Source organism: Saimiri boliviensis, chromosome 15 (assembly GCF_048565385.1).
Source record: "Saimiri boliviensis isolate mSaiBol1 chromosome 15, mSaiBol1.pri, whole genome shotgun sequence".
Classification (NCBI taxonomy): domain Eukaryota; kingdom Metazoa; phylum Chordata; class Mammalia; order Primates; family Cebidae; genus Saimiri; species Saimiri boliviensis.
The window spans coordinates 41244641-41267362 of NC_133463.1; the positions used below are offsets into that span (position 1 = coordinate 41244641).

The 22722-nt window shown below is 34.6% G+C and overlaps 1 protein-coding gene and 1 non-coding gene across 17 annotated transcripts in view; one reads left to right on the forward strand and one right to left on the reverse strand.

The window, feature by feature from the left end:
• Positions 1 to 22722, reverse strand: part of RALYL (RALY RNA binding protein like) — a 768288-nt gene that overhangs the window by 313000 nt on the left and 432566 nt on the right. The gene's annotated exons all lie outside the window — the stretch shown is intronic.
• LOC120362412 (U6 spliceosomal RNA) lies at positions 8223 to 8327 on the forward strand. Its single transcript, XR_005578322.1, has one exon. It is a non-coding gene; the product is annotated as a U6 spliceosomal RNA (small nuclear RNA).

The window sequence follows — 22722 nt, forward strand, 5'->3', positions numbered from 1 at the left end:
AGACAAAGATAACATATACAGAAAAGGGGAAACCCAAAAGGACAAACTTTTTTATGTGGCCAAACACATAAAATAGTGATGATTTCTACAAAGAAACAAAGTTGGCCTTTCAGAGAAAAACGAAATATATTTGAATTTGATAATATTTGTATGAGCATGAAAATAATCAAATATTGGTTACCTAAGTAAAAAATAAACTCCTAAAATTTCATTTTGAAAATATTCCTCAGTATAAGCTAATTTTTATCTTTTTGAAGTAAATTTTAAACTAATATTTGGGGAATTAGGTCTATTCCATTCAGTTCTCCTATCTCCTATTTAATGAGCCATTTGTAAGAGCCTATTACATCAAATTTCTTAAAAACATCAGTAGAAAATAATAGAATTGGTGGACTGATTATACTTTAATAAATATTTTTGAAAAATTCTTCAAATAATCTCAAAAACCACCTAAGTCATCCAAAGTTACACTGTAATTCAAAGTATAAAAACATTTAATAAGCATACTTAAGAAGTTTCATGAAAAATTCAAGTTTATATTAAATTTAAATATTTCTTTGCTAGGCCTTCAGAATAAAATGTATTTCTCAAACAGCATTGAATTGGTAATACAATAAATTTTATCTGTTACGGGTTTTATGGCTTAAAAACCTTCAACCTAATAAGTTAAATAAACATAATTACATTTTTAAGAACTTGGAGCTACTTAACAGTAGATAGCAATAAATTTTACATCTTCCTTTTTTTTTTAACATCTGAACTATTGGCATATATTTCCTTATAATAAAATTTTAAATATTAAGAATAAATCTAAGAAGCAACTTTAACTCAAATTGTGCTTACTTTGTATACAATTTGCTTTCAAAAATTTAAGAAGAAATTTACTTTTTTCTAAATGTTCTGTAATCTTGGATTTCATGACTAATAACCTAGTAAGCAAGCACTGACTACACTAAGAACTAAACAGAGGAAATTTTCTTTATCAAAAATGTATTGAGTACTCTCCATATGCTAAAAATATGCTAAGGATAAAAGACAAATGGTCCCGTCTGCCTGGATTATACAGCCTTGATGAGATAATGATAACAAGAATTATCTTTGAAGTACTGTTAAAGTACTGCGTAATCATCCAGACTGTACAATTTGGCCTTTGGAAGAAGTAGGAAGTGCCAGAGAGAACTACAAAAGAATGCTGCATTTGGAGTAATGCTGAAAGATGGGGCAGTAACAGTTAATAACACACTAAATGGGCAAAAGCTGGAAGCATTTCCCTTGAAAACCAGCACCAGACAAGGATGCTCCCTCTCTCACCACTTCTATTCAAACAGTATTGGAAGTTCTGGTGAAGACAATCAGGCAAGAGAAAGAAAGAAAGGCATTCAAATAGAAAGAGGAAATCACACTATTCCTCTTTGCAGATGACATGATCCTATATCTAGAAAACCACAATGTCTCATCCCAAAAGCTTCTTAAGCTGATAAGCAACTTCAGCAAAGTCTCAGGATACAAAAATCAATGTTCAAAAATCACTAGCATTCTTATACACCAAAAACAGTCAAGCCAAGAGTCAAATAAGGAACAAACTTCCATTCACAATGGCCACAAAAGGGATAAAATACTTGGGAATATACCTACTTAGGAAGGTGAAAATTCTCAAGATGAACTACAAACCACTAGTCAAAGACATCAGAGATCACACAAACAAATGAAAAAACATTCCATATTCATGGATAGGAAGTATCAATATCATGAAAATAGCCATACTGCCCAAAGCAAGTTGTACATTCAATTCTATTCACATTAAACAACCATTGCCATTGTTCACAGAATTAGAAAAAAACTATTTTAAAATTCATATGTAACCAAAAGAGAGTGTAAGCTGAGATGAGAAACTTGTTGGAAACTGTAGTAAAAGTGATTCCTGTTATGCTTTAGCAATGACACTGGCAATTTGCTTTAGCAATACTTTAGCAATTTGTCCCTGCCCTAGAGATCTGTGAAACTTTGAACTTGAGAGGGATGATTTAGGGTATCCGGTGGAACAAATTTATAAACAGAAAAGCATTAGCAATCTGACTTGGGTGTTTTTAAAAGCATTCAGTTTTATTCATTCACAAAGATGTGGCTTGGAATTAGAACTTATGTTTAAAAGGAAAGCAGAGCATAAAAGTTTAAAAAAATTTGCAGCCTGACAATGCGATAGAAAAGACAAACCCATTTTCTGAGGAGAAAATCAAGCTAGCTGCAGAAATTTGCATAAGTAATGAGGAGTAAATGTTAATTGCCAAGACAATGGGGAAAACATACCAGGGCATGTCAGAGACTTTTGCAGCAGTCCCTCTCATCACAGGCCCAGAGGCCTAGAAGAAAAAAATGGTTTCATAGACTGGGCCCAGTGCCGTCCCCCCCACCCCCCTGCCTGCTATGTGCAGCCTAGGGACTTGGTGCCCTGTGTCTCAGCTGTTACAGCCATTTCTAAAGGGTGCCAAGGTACAGCTCAGGCCAGGGCTTCAGAGGTGGAAGCCGCAAGCCTTAGCATCATCCATGTGTATTGTATTGAAGTTTGGGAGCCTCTGTCTAGATTTCAGACAATGTATGGAAATTCCTGGATGTCCAGGTAGAAGTTTGCTTCATGGGCAGGGCCCTCATGGAGAACCTCTGCTAGGCCAATGTGGAAGGGAAATTTAGGGGTAGAGCCCCCACACAAAGTCCCACTGGGGTAATGCCTAGTGGAGCTGCAAGAAGAGGGCCACTGTCCTCCAGACCCCAGAATGGTAGATCCATTGACAGCTTGCACTGTACACGTGGGAAAGCCACAGACATTCAATGTCAGCCCATTACAGCATCCAGGAGAGGGTGCTGTATCCTGCAAAGTCACAGGGACAAAGCTGTCTAAGACTGTGGGAGCCCACCTCTTGCATCAGCATGAGCTGGATATGAGACATAATGTCAAAGGAGATCATTATGGAGCTTTAAGATTTGAATGCCCTGCTGGATTGGGGGCTTGCATAGGGCCTGTAGCCCTGTAGTTTTGGCCAATTTTTCCCATTTGGAACAGGTGTATTAACCCAATGCCTGTACCCTCATTGTATCTAGTAACTAACTAACTTGCTCTTGATTTTACAGGGTTGTAAGCAGAAGGGACTGGCCTTGTCTCAGATGAGACTAAAATGTTTGATTTTGAGTTAATGCTGAAATAAGTTAAGACTTTGGGGGAGTGTTGGGAAAGCACTATTTGTTTTGAGATCTGAGGATATAGGATTTGATACAGGCCGGGGGCAGAATGATATGATTTGGGTGTGTCCTCAGCCAAATCTCATCTTGAATTGTAGCTCCTATAATCCCCATGTGTCTTTGGAGGAGCCAGTGGGAGGTAATTGAATCATGGGGGTGGACTTTCCCATGCTGTTCTCATGAAAGTGATTAAGTCTCATGAGATCTGATGGTTTTATAAAGGGCAATTTCCCTGCACACACTCTCTTGCCTGCTGCCATATAAGACACACCTTTGCCCTTCCTTCACCTTTGACCATGCTTTTGAGGGCTTCTGAGGTATATAAAACTGAGAGTCCATTAAGCCTCTTTTACCAAGCCTTGGGTGTTTTTTCATAGCCATATGAAATTTTAATAATGTCTTACACTATAATATATTGGTGGAAGACATTATGAAAACTTTTACATAATTTTTATAAGTATTACTCTGAGGGCAATCAGATCTCTGACATTTCTCTTTCTCAAGGGACAGTCAACAGAAATTGCTATTTTGTATATAAGCACTGTGTTCAATATGACTTGAATGTCTGGCAGAAAGAGTTGCATAACTCCTTAAGTATAAAAAACAAACAAACAAACAAAAGAGCTTTGAAGTCCCTTATGTGTATTTTTAGGGAACAAATATTAAAACTGATCCTGGGCAGAAAGTCTATGACCAGGGTCCTATTATCAGTGGGAAATCAGTGGAACAGGTGGTAGGTTATTATTACTAGGTGTTTTGTTTTGTTTTGTTTTGTTGTTTTTTCAGCAGGAAGTGGAGAAAATCCCTTACACTGAAAGAAAAGAAAAGAAAGAAACCTGGTTCAGAGGAACAAGCTCTCAGGAATTTTAATGTCAAATAAGCAAGAATCAGCATGAATTTTTTTGCAGGTGTTTTGAGACTAAAGTAAGAAAGATGAATATAGAGAGAATGAAAAGACTAGGAATCAGTTGAAATGTGCACTTCTAGTTTGTAAACAGCTCTATTTACAGAGATGCATCAAATAGCAAAATACTTATAGGGTTTGATGGAAAATAAATGAAGTTATGCTTATTTTAATGAGTAGATGATGTTTTGAGGATATGTAATGTATTAAGCTATGGTGTGAATCTAGGGCAGAAGTTGGACACATCTTCTCCATTAGTAATGGAAGCACACCATCTTCTCGAGGTCTGGACTGTAAAAAGTGAATGGTCATCTTATATGATAGGGTGTTTTGAATCCTTGACTATGGACAGACTTGATCAAAAGCATGCTCAGCTCTATAATCTTAAGTGAATTGACGAAGGAACAGAAAACCAAGTATTGCATGCTTTCACTGACAAGTGGGAGTTAAATACTGAGCACACATGGACATAAAAATGGAAACAACAGACGCTAGACTACTAGAGTGAGGAGGGAGGGAGAGATAGTGTGCTGAAAAACTACCTAATGGGGACTATACTCACTACCTGGATGCAATATATCCATGTAAGAAATCTCCACAGGTACCCTTGTGTCTAAAATAAAAGTTGAAATCAAAAATAATAAAACATGCTCAGAAGCACATGGATGTTCCAAAAAGGGAATGCCCAATTGACCATGTGCAAGCCCAGAAACTATTCATAATCAACTAGTGTCAACATTTAGTGAAAAAGGATGAATGTCTAATTACCTTGGTTTAACATACAGAGTCAAAGTGTACCCACTGATGTGAACTGTGCAGGGGGTATCTGACAAAACCGACATCAGACTAAAAGTTGCAGCTTTGAATCCCAGTTTTTTATTACTGTGTAAGACACATGAACATAATAGGCCTTGATAATCACTGAGGAAATGATTATGAATGAATTAATAAATGAATGGATGGATAGATGTATTGTCGAACAAGTTACTTAACCTTAATGGCTCTCCTGCCAATTATCTGACATTTACCAGTAAATTTCTCTGATTCTTGATTTCTATGTTCTGATTTCTTTATGGTCTATGATTTCTAAAATTCTTTAATATCCTTCTCTGTCTTATCAGGTTATTTCTGAGTTACAACTACCCTACTTTGTTCTCACTCCATTATCAACCAAGTTCTAATATCAGTCATCATAAGCAAAATTATGTTGCCGTCTTTAAATCCTTCCTCACATTTATTTATGAGAATAATTGTTCTATATGTACAGTGTGTCAGTAATATGCCTCTCTATTTACTGCAAACTTTAATTACTCAAGTTTAGATAAAAACTTTATAAGTGACCTGCTTCCTCAACAAACTGACTGAAAGTATCTTCTCAGCATAATGTTGGAACTTCCACCCAGGCACTCAATACTCTAACCGCCTGGATCTACTACCTCTCCACTTTTAAATCACTTTGTCTTTGTCTTTATTACAGCTGTATATCTGTTTTAAATAATGCCCCAACTCCCCAGTGCCCTGTTACATTCATATACACACACCAAAGTTTTATTTTTTCAAGATCTTTACCAAAAACTCACTCCATAACTGTTTCTCCTTTTCTCTCAGGCAGAATTTATGACCCTTTTGCTCTGGGCTCCAATAGCATTCATCATTCTATTGAAATAGGCTGAAGGACAATGTGAAATAAGGTTTTAATCCTGTTTGAATCCCTTAAAGCTAGCACAGTGACTATTCAGTATCTCCTGATTATCATATACCTTGATGGACACAGAATCACATTAAACGAAGTGGTAATTTATAAAATAATTGCCTGCAACTATCAAACCTTTTCATCATCAAAGGAGGTAAGCCATGGGGAAAGGGGACATAGAGACTACAAACATATGCCTTAGAGAATGAAAAGTAGTAATGAAAAAGCATTAAAAAAGCCTGTTGTCTCTATGGCATGATTTTCCTGCAGAGCACCATGCACTTCTCAGCCCATGTGGAATGCCCATTTTATCACTCATTCTCAGAAAAGCACTGCCATCCTCCCTAGGTTATCTAACTCCAGGCAAGTTTTCAGATTGAGTCCCTAAATATCAACTCCCACTAAGGTACTTATTAGGCTGTTGGTTCTCAGCATAGATCAGGGAAAGTATAAGATATGTCAGTTAAATTATATCATACCAGAAACAAGGAAGCTACCAGTGATGAGTGGGGGTCAAGTCTAAAGTTCTCTGGAGCAAATCAGAAGTGGTTGTCATTGATCAAAGTTGGGATTATTCAGGGAAAATAATTGTAATGGACCAAAAAGATTAATTTTAATAAGCATGAGTTCATAATGATAACAGAAAAAATTATTCATTAGCCAACTTTGATATTCAAGTACCAACTCGTCATTTTGGAAACTGATGAAGAAGAGTCTTTATCTTGATTTTTCTATACCCACTGTACTGCAGCATAACTAAACAGTCAATCACAGAAAATTCCTCTTCACAGAAAATAATGGCAAATAAATTAAGAAGGAGTAAAAGAAAATCATTACTTAAAGTCCTTGATAAAATACTGGATTTAGGGAATGAAAATACTGGGAATGATAAAATACTGGATTTAGGGAATGGTCCATGAAATCCAAAGACACTTAAGACAGGTAGCATGGGTCTTTTGATAGAAGTACTTAACATTACCTATGAAGTATTAGGGCCCATACTTCAACCTGAATATGAACAAGTCTCTATATTCAGCTAACAGTTTACAGGAAATACAAGAGGCAAGAGAAAAAAAAAGTAAAAATAAATAGAAGCTCAAAATAAGCAAAATCTATAGAACAAATTACCCATTTTCTTCCACAAATAAATTAAATGGCAAAACAGAAAAGAGAATTCCTTTTGTTTAAAAAACCCATGCCCAGCTTCCTCACTTTTACCTAACTTAAACTTACTCCCACAGTGTTGCCCTTATCATTCAGGAATGCAATCACAGATGTCTTACTTGTTTCTCCTAATTGATATAATGAAAACAATGTCTTGTTACTTTCATATTAGCAACTACCACCAGCATGCCCAGCACACAGCTTATAATAGGTGCTCAATGAATGTTTACAGAATAAATGAGCGAATAAACTCAAAGCACCATCAATTTATCATTTATCTTAGTGTTATAACTCATTTTCTTCTTACTAAATCCGGGAGTATGGAGCAAGAGGACAGCAGTGGAAGAAAGATGGCACAGAAAAGTTTTTATATGATTTCAGATAAAGATTTGTAAAGCTTTGTCTTTATGAGTATTTTCAGTATTTGCTGCACATTAGTGTCTCCTGGGAAAACTTTAAAAATACATATAGTTGGTTCTATAACCCTACATTTTGATTTATTTGATTTGGATGGGACCCAGAAATATTTTTTGTAACTCCTCAGTTGGTATAAACACAAGGCCAGGATAAATTGTTCTGCATCATTTTCAATGCCTTTCCATTCCACCATGTCTTCCAAACTCTAACCTCCCTTAAGTACAGAGTTCTTTGTTACATCTGAAGATTCTAATGCAGTGCTTGGTTCACAGTGTTAAATATTTATTTTTGTGTATGTGCCTGTATACATATGTGCATATGCATGCATGCTCATTTTTGTATGTATATTTTGTTCACATGAATAAACATGAAAGCCCTTTTTAATACAGCATCTTTTCTATGGTCTCCTAAGAAGTAAAGGACTCAGGCCATGAAGCCAGTAACAGGAAAAATAGGCCAGTATTTTAGAGCAATGTAAAAATATGTTATAGTGGTTAGATATATACATTAAAGCTGACTCTTCATACAAGAATAGAGCCAAACTTGGTTGGCAGAATCAAAGACTGTTATCTTTGTTTTACTGACAAAACATATACAGATCTAAAAGTCTATCAAAACCTGCACCATTAGGGTGACTGTTAGTTTTCATTGTGATAAGAGTAATGTATATCCAGAAAATACTAGATAAAATAGTAAGTGGTCTAGTATTGCCTTTTACTTTTTGTTAACAGTATTTTTAGTATGATCTTTTATTTGATGGCGTAAGAGAGATGAAAAAGAGTTTAGATGGCTCAGTCAAGACTTGTGTTTGTGCTCACGTCGGCAGGACATATACTAAACCTGATGAAACAGAGAAGATTATTATGGTCCCTGTGCAAAGAAGGCATGCAAATTTGTGAAGTGTTCTGTATTTCTCTAGGAGGTGGATTTTGAAAAAAAGCAATAAAATAGACTTCTAGTTAACTAATAAAAAAGAGAGAAGATTCAAATAAACACAATCAGAAATGATAAGGGAATATTACCACTGACCCCACAGAAATACAAATAACTATCAGAGAATATTAAAAATACCTCTATCCACATAAACTAGAACATCTAGAAGAAATGTACAAATTCCTCAACACATACACCTTCCAAAGACTGAACCTGGAAGAAATTAAATCCCTGACTAGACCAATAATGAGTTCTCAAATTAAGGCAGTAATAAGTAGCTACCAACAAAAACAACAACAGCAACAAACTGCTGAGGACTAGGCAAATTATACTAGAGGTACAAAGAACAGCTGGTACCATTCCTACTGAAATTATTCCAAAAAATTGAAAAGGAGGGACTCCTCCCTAACTCATTCTTTGAGGCCAGAATCATCTTGATAGCAAGACCTGGTAGAGATACAACAACAAAAAACAAATTTCAGGGCAGTATCCCAGATGAAGATCAGTGCAAAAATCCTCAACAAAATACAGGCAAACCAAATCTAGCAACACATCAAAAATCTTACTCACCACGATCAAACAGACTTTATGCCCAGGATGCAAGGTTGATTCAACATAAGCAGATTGATAAATGTGATTCATCATGTAAACAGGACTAAAGACAAAATCATGACTATTTCAGTAGATGCGGAAAAAGCATTTTCAATAAAATTCAACATCCATTCATGTTAAAAATTCTCAGTAAAGTAGGTATTGAAGGAACATACCTCAAAATAATGAGTCATATATGAAAAACCCACAACCGATATCACACTGAATGGGCAAAACCTGGAAGCATTCCCCTTGAAAACTGGCACAAGACAAGGATGCCCTCTCTCACAACTTCGATTAACATAATATTGAACATTCAAAAGTGGGCAAAGGATATGAACAGACACTTTACAAAAGAAGACATCTATGAGGCCAACAAACATGAAAAATGTTCATCATCACTGGTCATTAGAGAAATGTGGATCAAAACTACATTGAGATACCATCTCATGCAAGTTAGAATGGCGATCATTAAAAAACCTAAAATGCAATATAAAATGCAATATATATATATAAAGTTCTGGCCAGGGCAATCAGGCAAGATAAAGAAATAAAGGCCTTCAAATAGAGAAAAAGTCAAACCATCCCTGTTTATATATGACATAATCCTATATCTAGAAAATCCCATAATCTCAGCCTAAAAGCTTCTTAAGCTGATAATCAACTTCAGCAAAGCCTCAGGACACAAAATCAATGTGCAAAAATCACAAGCATTCAGATACACTAACAACAGTCAAGCTGAGAACCAGGAATGAACTCCCATTCACTATTGCCACAAAAACAATAAAATACCTAGGAATACAGCTAATCAGGGAGGTGAAATATATCTACAAGGAGAACCACAAACCACTGCCAAAAGAAATCAGAGATTACACAAACAAATGGGAAAATATTCCATGCTCATGGATAGGAAGACTCAATATCATGAAAATGGCCATACTGTTCAAAGAAATTTATAGATTCAATGCTCTTCCCATTAAACAACCACTGACATTCTTCACAGAACTAGAAAAACTATTTTAAAATTCATATAGAACCAAAAATGTGTCTGAATAGTCAGGGCAATCCTAAGCAAAAAACCAACCAACCAAACAAACAAAAACAAAGCTAGAGGCATCATACTACCTGACTTCCAACTATACTACAGGTATAGAATAACCAAAGCAGCATGATACTGGTACAAAAAAACCACAAAGAACAGTGGAACAGAATAGAGAACACAGAAATAAGACCACACACCTACAACCACCTGATCTTCAACAAACCTGAGCAAAATAAGCAAGGAAGGAAAGGATTCCCTATTTAATTAATAGTGCTAAGGTAAATGTCTAGCCATACGCAGATTAAAACTAGACCCCTTCCTTACACCATATACAAAAATCAACTCAGGATGGATTAAAGACCTAAATATAAAACCCCAAACTATACAAGCCCTAGAAGAAAATCTAGGCAGTACCATTCAGGACAAAGGTACAGCAAATATTTCATGACGAAGACACGAAAAGCAATTGTAACAAAAGCAAAATTTGAAACATAGGACCTAATTAAAGAGCTTCTGTACAGCAAAATAAACTATCATCAGAGTGAACAGACAGCCTACTGAATGGGAGAAAATTTTTGTGATCTACCTATTTGACAAAGGTCTAATATCCAGTGTCTACAAGGAACTTAAACAAATTTATAATAATAAAAAGTAAAGTGGAGGCCGGGCGCGGTGACTCAAGCCTGTAATCCCAGCACTTTGGGAGGCCGAGGTAGGTGGATCACGAGGTCAAGAGATCGAGACTATCCTGGTCAACATGGTGAAACCCCATCTCTACTAAAAATACAAAAAATTAGCTGGTCACAGTGGCATGTGCCTGTAATCCCAGCTACTCAGGAGGCTGAGTCAGGAGAATTGCCTGAACCCAGGAGGCGGAGGTTGTGGTGAGCTGAGATCGTGCCATTGCACTCCAGCCTGGGTAACAAGAGCGAAACTCCGTCTCAGAAAAAAAAAAAAAAAAAAAAAAGTAAAGTGGGCAAAGGACATGAACAAATACTTCTCAAAAAAAGACATACATGCAGCCAACAAACATATGAAAAAAAGCTCAACATCACTGATCATTAGAGAAATGCAAATAAAGTCACAATGAGATACCATCACACACCAGTCAGAATGGCTATTATTAAAAAGCCAAAAAAACAACAGATGCTGGTGAGGTTGTGGAGAAAAAGGAACACTTTTGTTGGTGGAAGTGTAAATTAGTTCAACCATTATGGAAGATAGTGTGGCAATTCCTCAAAGACCTAGAGGCAGAAATACCATTCTGCTTAGCAATCCCATTACTGAGTATATACCCAGAGGAATATAAATTATTCTATTATAAAAATACATGCAAGTATATGTTCTCTGCAGTACTTTTCACAATAGCAAAGTAATGGAATCAACCCAAATGCCCACCAATGATAGATTGGATAAAGAAAATATAGTACATATATACCATGTGATACTATGCAGCCATAATAAAGAACAAGATCATGTCCTTTGCAGGGACATGGATGGAGCCGGAAGCCATTATCCTTGACAAACTAATGCGGAACAGAAAACCAAATACCACATATTCTCACTTATTAGTAGGAGCTATGCAATGAGAACACAAGGACACAGGGAGGAGAACAACCCATACTATGGCATGTTAGAGGGTGGAGGGCGGGAGGAGGGAGAGCATCAGTAAGAATAGCTAATGGATGCTGAGCTTAATCCATAAGTGATGGGATGATCTGTGCAGCTAATCACTATGGCACACATTTAACTATGTAACAAACCTGCATATCCTGCAACGATATCCCTGAAGTTTTAAATTAAATATTCAAAATCAAAAAAGTAAATAAAAATTATATATACATTGCATATATACCATTTTAATATAAATATGTAGTAATAGAATAATTGTGGATGCCTATATATGATCCAAAACTATATTAAAATACATTTCCATAATTTGATCCAAAAAGATTTGTGGTTTTGTTTTTTTAAAGTTTCAAACATACACAAAAGTCAAGAGGTTCACATAATGATTACCATGGGTTAAACATACCATGTGTTTAAACAATTATGAGCTCAAACAGCCTTGTTTCATCTACTTTCCAAACTTGGATTATTTTGAGCTGAATCTCACACATTATCATAAGCCTCTCATCATGTGTATGTAAAAAATAAGATTTCTCTGTTTAAACAAAACCAAAATACTGTCAGACATCTAAAAACATTAAAATTATGTCTTAATTTCATAAAATCCAGTTATTAGTTACATTTCTTTGATTGTCTTCAAAACATTTTTCTTTATAAGTTGTTCAAACACAGATCTAAATAAGATCCATAAACTGATCAAGGACCTAAAGTGAACATTAGGGTGAATGTGTCATAGAGTGCAAGAAGGGAAGTTTTCAGAAGCAAGGCAGGAAATGAAAGTATGTTCCCATCATGAATGCCGTGATAAGCCAGGTGAAAGAGTTTGAGCATTATCCTGAGAGCAGTGAGAATCCACTGAAATACTTTAAGGATTGAGACATGAGCATATTTAAGAGGAAAATAAATTGAATGAATATTAAGGGATCTAGAAAAGAGGTCACCTGTTGACCTCTTTCACCATGTTCAAACTTGTTTTATGTATTGACTTTATTTTTCTGTGAGAACTAAATTTGGAGGTCTTTTAAGATTATGAAGAAAGCTACCTTAAATCTGGACAACTATAAGAAGTATGAGTCCACAATAAAAAATAACAAAAATATGAATATGATTAGGTAGTGCTGGCTGCAGCTCAAGAAAATGTGAACAAAAGCGTTTTGCAGAATTTTCTCTATGCTACCAGCCTAGTTTATCTGGGAAGAAAAGAAGCAAAACAAAGAAATAAATGACGATGCACTTAGGTGGAGCTTCCTTTTATCAAAAAGTATATGTAATGAAAGAAAACTGTGTTGAAAGACTATTGACATAAATTAAAGCCATGCCTATATCAAAATAATTCAGAGAATCCAGAAAGTAAACATGGATTAAATTCAAGCAAAAAGAATGGAGATATTTTTACAATAACAAAAAGCACATTTGATTTGAAAGTCTAATTATTAAGATAGTACTACACATAAGTATAATTGACAATAAAGATTTGTTATCCAAAATTTATAAAACAACAACAAAAAGAAATTACAAAATGAAATTGATTTATCAGTGAAATGGGTGACTTTGGCTCATATATCTTACTCTATGGTATATCAAACAGGGCAAAAATGGTAAGAATTTATGGTCTCTTATATATTAATAAAAATGTAAGACATTTTAGATGTATATGAATATACTAAATTCTACATCCTGAAAATAGAATACACACTTGCTTTTCAAATTCTCTTGGGAATGCATGCAAAATCAGTTCTATATTAAGCCCTAACATTTTCCCATAATATATACCTTGCTTTCTGATAATAATATCAAAGTAGAAGTTAGATTTTAAAAATAGAATCCTCCTCAAAAGGTATCTTCAAGTAAAAACCTGAAAACTGAGGAAAAGCAAATAAATAAATAAATAATTAAAGACTATGTAGATGTAATAGTTTAAAAACACACAAAAAAGACAATCTATGAACTATGACAAAAGTGTAAACTCTATGAAATGTGTCACTATAAGAAAGCTTGTTGTCATAAATGCTACACATTGAAATAGAAAAATATAAATTAATTAAATATTAAATTAAAAAAGCAAAATAAATGCCTCTAATGAGACAGAAGGGGAAATGTTAACCAAGATAGAAGTAGAAAGTAATGATATTTAGAAGGTATGAATAGAGTAAAACTAATACAAATCAAGCATATGATTATGTGAAAAAACTGATAACTAACTACTTAGTAAAGTAGAACACAAAAAGAGAAATTAAAAAGTTAGTAATATTGAGAGAAATCATTAAGGAGAAAATTCAAATAACTCTCAACAACTTTATGTACATAAATTTGAAAATTTAGAACAAATATCTTTTCTTTGAAAGGGATATTACATCCAAACAGGCCAATTGTAGTAGAAGAAACTGAGAAAATTGTAAAGTACCATGCCTATACCACTTCAAATATAACCACCTACCAAATATTTATGGAAAAGATACTTCTATTCTTCAAACTGTTATTCTTTTATTGTCTCCCTACTGGTAATCATTGTAAATTTGAAAAATATACTTAAACCTCTATTTATTGTCCTTTTCATATAGACCGTATTTGCTGATTTCTAACTTTATCTTTTAGTGACATTAGTAATCCTACTCTCTTTCACTCCTTTTCACCATCAACTGCAAAATATTGGTTTTCTATAATTTTTAATTTTAATTAATTTGGGGACCATGTGCATTCATTTGTGGCCTTGTAGTCACAAATCTTCCAAATTTTAACAGGTTGAATATAAAAGGCAAAAACAATATATGATGTCCATATTATTGTGACTAGGTAAAGCCACATGATCCTATTTCCTTTCTAGCAGTTTGCCTTGACCCTCTACCCGCTCCTAGCCCACTATCACATACTGTATAGTCTTTCTTTAATTTTCTTATATTTTCTGCCTCTCTATCAAGTTTTTCTGCTGTCTCAACTTATTCTGATGTCTCAATATTATTAAACTGCTTAGGTCCCCTTTAAGGAAGAGCCTGCCTCAGCAGCTGGTAGTGCTATGACAAGCTACCTTTCTTCATCAAACAGTCTTTTCTGATTGCCTCCCATTGACCAAGGGCACACTCTTCAGGGGTGATCCTCATCTGATGTCTCATCCAGGGAGAGGTACAATGGCCCTCTCACTTTGGGCCTAATGGGGAACGCCACAGACAGACCCCATCCACTCCAAAACTTCCTCTGGGTCAGCTCAAGGTGTCGATACTGCATCACAGTTCCACTTCTCTCTCTGCCTGATGCTACTTCCCCACACCCCTTTTTAAAGGGTGTTAATCTCTCCACAGTTCCTAATAAACATTCTACAATCGAATTTCCATCTCAGTGTCTGTTTCCTGGAGAACCCACCCTGCAACAATGCTATTTTAGTCTAACTAGCTCCTTGGTCAGTAACCTGGAAGTACACCATTAAACATAATGCCTATACAGCCTGAAACCATTAGCACTAAAGAAAAATCTATCCAACTTGTAGTAAGCTGTCTTCCTTGGAAACAAGTCAGAGACAACCTAGAAATGCTTCTTTCAGTTTTTTTTTTTTTTTTTTTTTTTTTTTTTTTCCTGTTGGAGAGCTCTTGTCTCTTCAAGGCAGCCATATCCAGCTGCAAACTAAGACAAAAGGTCAAAAGAATTTAGCTTAATATGAGACTGAGATGTGGTTCCCTCCTTTTTTCCTATCTGAATTCCTCTTTCCCCACTTCTTGCAACACCATATCTGACAAATTCTAGCCACAGACTATCAAGCTAAGTTTTTCTTTTAATTTACTTTTCCTTATTTATATTTTTTTGTAAGTGTTAAGTGTCATACAAAGACGCTTCATCTCTGAGCAGAGAGACCATCAGCTCTGGATTGTCAGTTTTCCACTTGCACTTTCTGTCTATTCATCATTTTACGCAAACTGTTGGATGCATGTTCTATGGGATCACTAGGACTGATGACTCAGTTGTTCCTCAGCATACTTACTGTTGTTTCTAAAACAACATGGTTTATCCATAATTTCCTGTGTATATAGCTTTCTAATTTTAAGAGGGAGAGAAATTAAGTATGAAAGTGAAAGATATGTTTTTACAGAGAAATACAATACATAAATTTAAAAAGATGTATCATCTGAAGAATGATGAAATTCATAAATTTGGAAAGGACAACTTTGCTTCTCATAAAGGTTGCAGCCTACAGAGGAGCCATTCTGAGAGGCCAGGAAGTGTAGCCTCCATCCAAAAGCCAGAAACACACATTTTGAGGGTCAGAAGAATATGACAGGGATTTATGTTGAATTGACTGACCAAATATACATATTCAATAAACTATAGGAGGAGTCATGAATATTTATAAATGGAGAAAGGCATGTGCAGTTGAGTTTCATGTTTCCCCATGGGACCCATACTCTGAAAATGGGTTAGCATAATTTGAGGGTATAATTTTCAGCCCTGCAGTGTTAAAAGGTAAAGCAGGGACACGAAAACCTTCATTGCACATGGGAGTTGGTGTCCAAGTCCCATCCTGTCATTGCTGGGAACTCGACTTCTAAGCTTTCTCTGAGAGCCCCTTGACTCAGACAGAATCCATTTAGTAGTTGGCAGGCTTAGGATTTAGTTTTAATTTCTCATAGGTATACTTAATAAAGGAAAAGAACAGCAATCTATGTGAAATGGTGAACTCTCTCCTGAAACCTGCCCTCCTCCACCCATTGATTAACTTGGTAGAATATACTCCAACCAGGGTTGACAGCTCTGTAGCCCTGTTGCAACATTTCATCTAGAGCTGGATCCACAATACCCTGGATCTCCTATCTTCTTTCTTGATTTATTCCCCCAGTTGTAGAAAAGACTTCCTCAAGTGGCCTCTCTGCCCTTTTATTAGTGTTTTTTCTGTTGTCTGTTTTTTCACTTGACTTTCTTTCACCAAAGTTTTATCTTCTAGAAATCTGTTGAAGGCATTCATCTGCAGATAGGTGCTTTTCTATTCTCTTTGAACTTGCTAATATATACTCTATCAAGCCCCTTTACTAATGCACTGTTTGAGGAGAAAGCTATGCACATGAATGCTTTCTGTCAGCTAGAACAAGAAGTATTCTAAAAAACCATAACCAGTTTCAGCTGAGAGTAAGACTAGGATTCTAGGAAGGAAGAGAAGCTTTCTTTTAACTGCAATTTTATTGAGTTGTTGGAAATTTTTGCTGTGAAAGCATACTCCTTTGTTTTTTAGTAAAAGAAAACTAATTTGTTAAATGAACAAATATTATACAAGCAACTACTACATTCCAGACACTGTTCAGGACAGTCTTTAAAGAGTACAAGAGATGGAGAAAAATCCAACACCTATTACACAATTGGAAAAGAAAATTACCATTACGACAGCACATCAATTTCTGGATTTGTTACTACATCCTAGATCTGTGGAAGCCTACAGATTTTTGGTCTGTTTCAAAAGTACAGTAAAAACAACCTTTACAGTGTCAGCAGCTGAAATTTCTTATCTTCATGTAACGCAGGCTTTGAAATAAATTTTATCATTATATAAAATCTGAATCAGCTGCTTCAAGTGAGCTCATTTTGCTTCATAAAACATGTTTTCCATTGTCCCATGTGTTTTAGAATAATTTCAGCTATAAAATTATAATAATCCTAATCAAACAAAATAGAAAAGTTTCCAGGCTACTTTCGATATTTAATGGGAAAATTGCCAGTTGATTTATCTCATGTGGCTTCTTAAACTTAATGCATTTTAAAATGTAATTATTTATCATTTTATATATATTTAGAGAGTATATTATCTTAGATAATGCTTTAACTTTAACAATTACACTAATTGTCAAGAAATCTACACTCAATTTTGGATAACTTGGTACGTTTCTATTAACTTTTCAAGTATAATAACAAAATGTTAGAGCTGGAAGAGGTGGTGAAACAAATAAAGGCACTAATACTTTGTGAATGCTTACTATTTACCAAAAATCATGAACCTGGATTCTAAAATGCCTACTTGAAATCTGAATATGAATATCTCATCTCATAAGATGTGAATGAGGACCAAGTATGCCTAACTTATAGTCCATAATCAGTCAGGGGTATTATTTCTCTCTGTATTTCCATTTTTATGGCTTAATTTAAATGAGTCAGGTCATATTCCTATGAGTAGAAAACTCTATTTCAAGAGGACAACTATTTTTACAGTTTGCCAATAGAGTTGCTGATTAATACTTGTCTTTCAAAGGAGAACCTCAGTCATATCAGAAAGGGAGTTGTCTTGGGGCCTGCAGAATCAGACACATGTTATAACTAAAAAAAAAATTTAGCTGTGCCCTCAATCAGGTGAAAACCAGTCTTGTACTTTTATAATCATTTACACTGCAAATATGTCCCCTTGCCCATAAGAAAACAAAACAAAACAAAAACAAAAAACAATTGACTTTGGTTATGAACTTACCCTCTATACCCTTCTGTAACTGCGAGAAAGAGGCAAATTACTAAATCCATTTCCAGTATTAAAAGCATTATTTATTATAAGCTTTGGTGAGATATATGCCATAAGGTATTAACTATTCTTGTTCTCTGTAATGCATAAAATCTTAAAAGTAACTAAATAAGGTTGCTGATTCAGGGGATCCTACTGTTAATCTCTGAAACATACTTTCAACAATTGAGACCAATTGTCATCTCTAAGCTAAAGTTCAGCTTATACATAATCTATTTCTTCATTCTATTGGTCAAGTTATATTTATTGAGGATGTGCAGTACGGCAGACACTGTGGTATATATTGCAGTAAAAAGACCCCAAACACCTCCCTACTAAATCAAAACAAAAAGTCCATCTGACAAGGGATTAATAATCAGAATATAAGGAGCTCAAACAACTCTAAAAAAAAAATCTAATAATCCTTGGCCATGGCTCACATCTGTAATTCTAGCACTTTGGGAGGCCAAGGCGGGTGAATCACCTGATGTCAGGAGTTCGAGACCTGCCTGGTAAACATTGCAAAACCTCATCTTCACTAAAAATACAAAAATTAGCTAGGTGTGGGGGTGTGCACCTGTAGTCCCAACTACTCAGGAGGCTGAGGCAGGAGAATCACTTGAACCTGGAATGCAGCAGTTACAGTGGGCCAAGACTGCATTGCTACACTCCAGCTTGGGCAACAGAGTGAGACTCTGCCTCAAAACCACAACAACAACAAATAAAAACACCCTAATAATCTGGTTTAGAAAGGGGCAAAAGATCTGAATAGACATTTCTCAAAAGAAGACATACAAATGGCAAACGGGCATATGAAAAGTTGTTCAACATCACTGAATATCAGAGAAATGCAAATCAAAACTGCAATAAGATATTGTCTTACCCCAATCAAAATGACTTCTACCCAAAAGCAAGGCAATAACAAATCCTGTTGAGGATGTGGCGAAAAGGAAACCCTTGTACACTGTTGGTGGGAATATAAATTGAGCAACCATTATGGAGAACAGTTGGAGGTTCCTCAAAAAACTAAAAAAAACTAAAAACAGACCCACCATATGATCCAGCAATTCCACTACTAAGTATATATACCCAAAAGAAAGGAAATGGTATATCGAAGAGATACCTGTACTCTCATGTTTACTGTAGCGCTATTCATGATAGCCAAGATTTGGAAGCAGCTAAAGTGTCCATAAACAGATGAATGGATAAAGAAAATGTGGCACATACAAACAATGAAATACAATTCAGCTATAAATCAAAATGAGATCCTGTTTTTGCAGCAACATGGAGAAACTTGAGGTCATTATGTTAAGTGACATAAGCCAGGCACAGAAAGATAAACTTTGCATGTTCTAACTTATTTGTGGAGCTAAATATTAAAACAGTTGAATTCATGGATATATAAAGTAGAAAGACAGTTTGTGGGAAAGCAAAGTGGTGGTAGGAAGTGGGGATGATTAATGAGTACAAAAAATAGTATGAATAAGACCTAGTATTTGATAACACAACAAGATGACTACAGTCAACAATAATTTATTGTACATTTAAAACTAAGTAACAGTATAATTAGATTGTTTGTAATACAATGAAATGATAAATGCTTGAATGGATGGATATCCCACTTACCCTGATGTGATTATACATTGTATACATGTTATATACATATATGTGTAGTACATGAGATACACATATATGTTGTTGGTGGTAGTTTAATTTTATCTATGTACATGGTGATGGTGGTGGTTTGTTTTAATTTTTGTGGCTATATATATATATATTTATTTTGTGGATATCTATTATGTATATATATATGTGTGTGTGTGTATGTGTTTGTGTGTGTGTGTATATATATATATGTTTGTATCCCAAAAAATTAAACCAAGCCGCCGCCACCACCACCACCAACAAAAAAACACTAAAATACAAACCCTACTCTCAATGTGCTTACCTTTTAGAGGGACAGTCAGAGAATAGGTCAAATAAATAAGTATAAAATAAGGTATGTTAGAATGTGTAAGTTCTATGGAAAATATTAAAGTACAAATACTTTATATTAGAATATTAAAGTAAAAAAGTTACTTTTTAAACTTTTTTTAGTACTCTTTTGGCTAGAAATAACCTATTCGTTAAATATTGTTTTTTTAAAAAGTGGCATATAATTAAAAGCATCTGAACAAGAGTAGTTTTATTAATTAATCTTTCCCAGGGACAAATTCTTTCTAAAGAAAGCATGTGTGTAGCATGCAAACATTTCTAATATTATACTCTGGCACCCACTCTCAAGTTTCATATCCCATTTGTTTGTTTTTAGCATTGGACTAACTGGTGTACACAGTGAGATTTATACAAGTGTCCCGTAGATTAACTTGAATAGATGTCCAAGTTCTCTTCCTATTTTTCTTTAAGCATTTCAGTAGAAACCACATTTCTACTTTTCAAGTGAATTGATGCAATGTCTGAATACTGATTAAATAATCCTGATTTCTTAGTGTGCTCTAGAGTGACCATAACATTTATCATCCAAAATGAGACACTTTGGTAGAGGACAAACGCTAAGCTGGACAGATATCCATCAGAACTGTGCTAGACAACCAGAATATAGGGGTCCCGGAGACAGATTGGACAAGAGTTTTGGTGGTAAGCAGACCAAGAATTGAATCATAGCCTTACCTCTTACTCCCTTTATGGACTTAAACATATTATACAGCCTGTTTTAGATCCATAATGTGGGGTTATAAAACCCTAACTCACTGTTATTTACAAAGATTTACTCAGATGAAAAAAACATACATGTCCAGCACAGAGCCATTTAAAAAATGGGATCTAAGCAAAGATAGGGATGTAGGAGAAATATGTTCAATTATTGCAGAAGTTACTGAAAGGGTATTACTATAATACTTCCCTGGGTGAAGTTACTCTAAGGCCATAGCAGCATAGAACTATCATTACTCATTGAGTATCAAAGTGACTAGCAGGGGTTCTGATCATCCTATGGCATAAATAATAATGCAATCCTTTAACTAAGATCATACCAATTGAAGTGACGGAATCATCAAATATAATATCCATCATGCTTACTATTAGAACAGTAAACTTTATAATAGATAATTTCTAAGTTTTTAGGTATCAGACTGATTGATTTAAAATGCTAAGTTTGATAACAAAAGCTTTTTTTGGAAGAAGAGATTTACATTCTTATCCTCTTCTTACAATTATAGTCCAGTGCTATGCCTACTTGTAGGAACACATTTGACACCAAATTGTCCTATACGTGAGATTCCTATGTGTAATCACAGAGGACTGAAATCCTTGTGAGACATTTTAGCCTTTTGGATTTGATAGTATGTCCAATTTTTGTGTCAAAAAATGTGAGGATTCTGGCAAAAGATTCTAATATCTTTACTATACAAAGGCTTGATGGAATATTCTCATTTTCTCAGATTCAAGATATTCGGACTTTTTTTCTATTCTTTAAAATTATCCTAATCTAATTGACCTGCTCTTTTCTTTCCCAGGCTTTATGTACAGAATCTGACATCCTGTTCCTTCCCAACAATTAGCTCAATACATTACCTACTTGGCTCCAAATCTAATTCAATAATTGTCTTTATTTCCTCATCTGTCTCTCAAAAGTCTGTTTCTCTTAAGTTTTTTTATATAACACATTTTATAAAATTGTCATGATTTTCAAGTCACCTTAACTTTTTCCAATTTCCATAAAGTGTACCAAATGGCATATTTATGTATCCTGTTGCTTATTTTTGATACTTTAAACTTTTCAAGATGAAATAAATCGAAATGCTGTATTTATTCTATGGAAAGCATTTGCCTCTATCTCTAAATTTAACTGCTGCCAAAACCTGGGGGTTGAAGTAAATTTCTGTGTTTCAGCAAATTCCCCCATTTGTCTCATAATTAGGATTGAATTTAGTCCATAAGTATTTCATCTTCACTGTTTGTGCCTAGAAATAAGCAATCTAATAGTGTGGCTCCATACATGTTATTAATCATATTATAAATATTAACTATATTAATGATATTAACTATGTTAATAATAGTTATGGCATTGATGTCATGTTATCTGTGTTTCCAGGCATTGATCTAAGTAAATTTTAGAATTTTAAAGATTAACATGGTCTATAATCGGAAGGGCTTTATAAAAGTTTTTCTGACAACATATGCAATCCTTATGTGAACCTAAAAAAGAGTGAATATGATGAATTAATAAGCCTTTTATAAAAATAACACAAAGGATGGAGGTCTTGAGAATAAGATATCACTGTGAGAGATTAATTCAACAAATATTTATTTGATGCATGAGCAACATGTGGTGTTATGCTTAAAGGGATGATAGATGAATAAGACTATCATCTTCTACCCAGAAGAACAAACTTCAAAGAATTTGGTGAGAAAATCTTCTCATTTAGGTAGATGGAACTGCTACATATTCCCTGTGTCATTTTTGTAAAGATATTACAGTATTATTAAAAACATGTGAATACATATATATATATACAATGTACACATATATTTATAATTCAAGTTAATACATGGAATATAAATTCAAATAATGTATTAATAATTTTATAGAAATGCTAAGACATCCTTTTTATGATTATAAAACATGAGAATTAAATATTTTCCTCTTTTGAAAT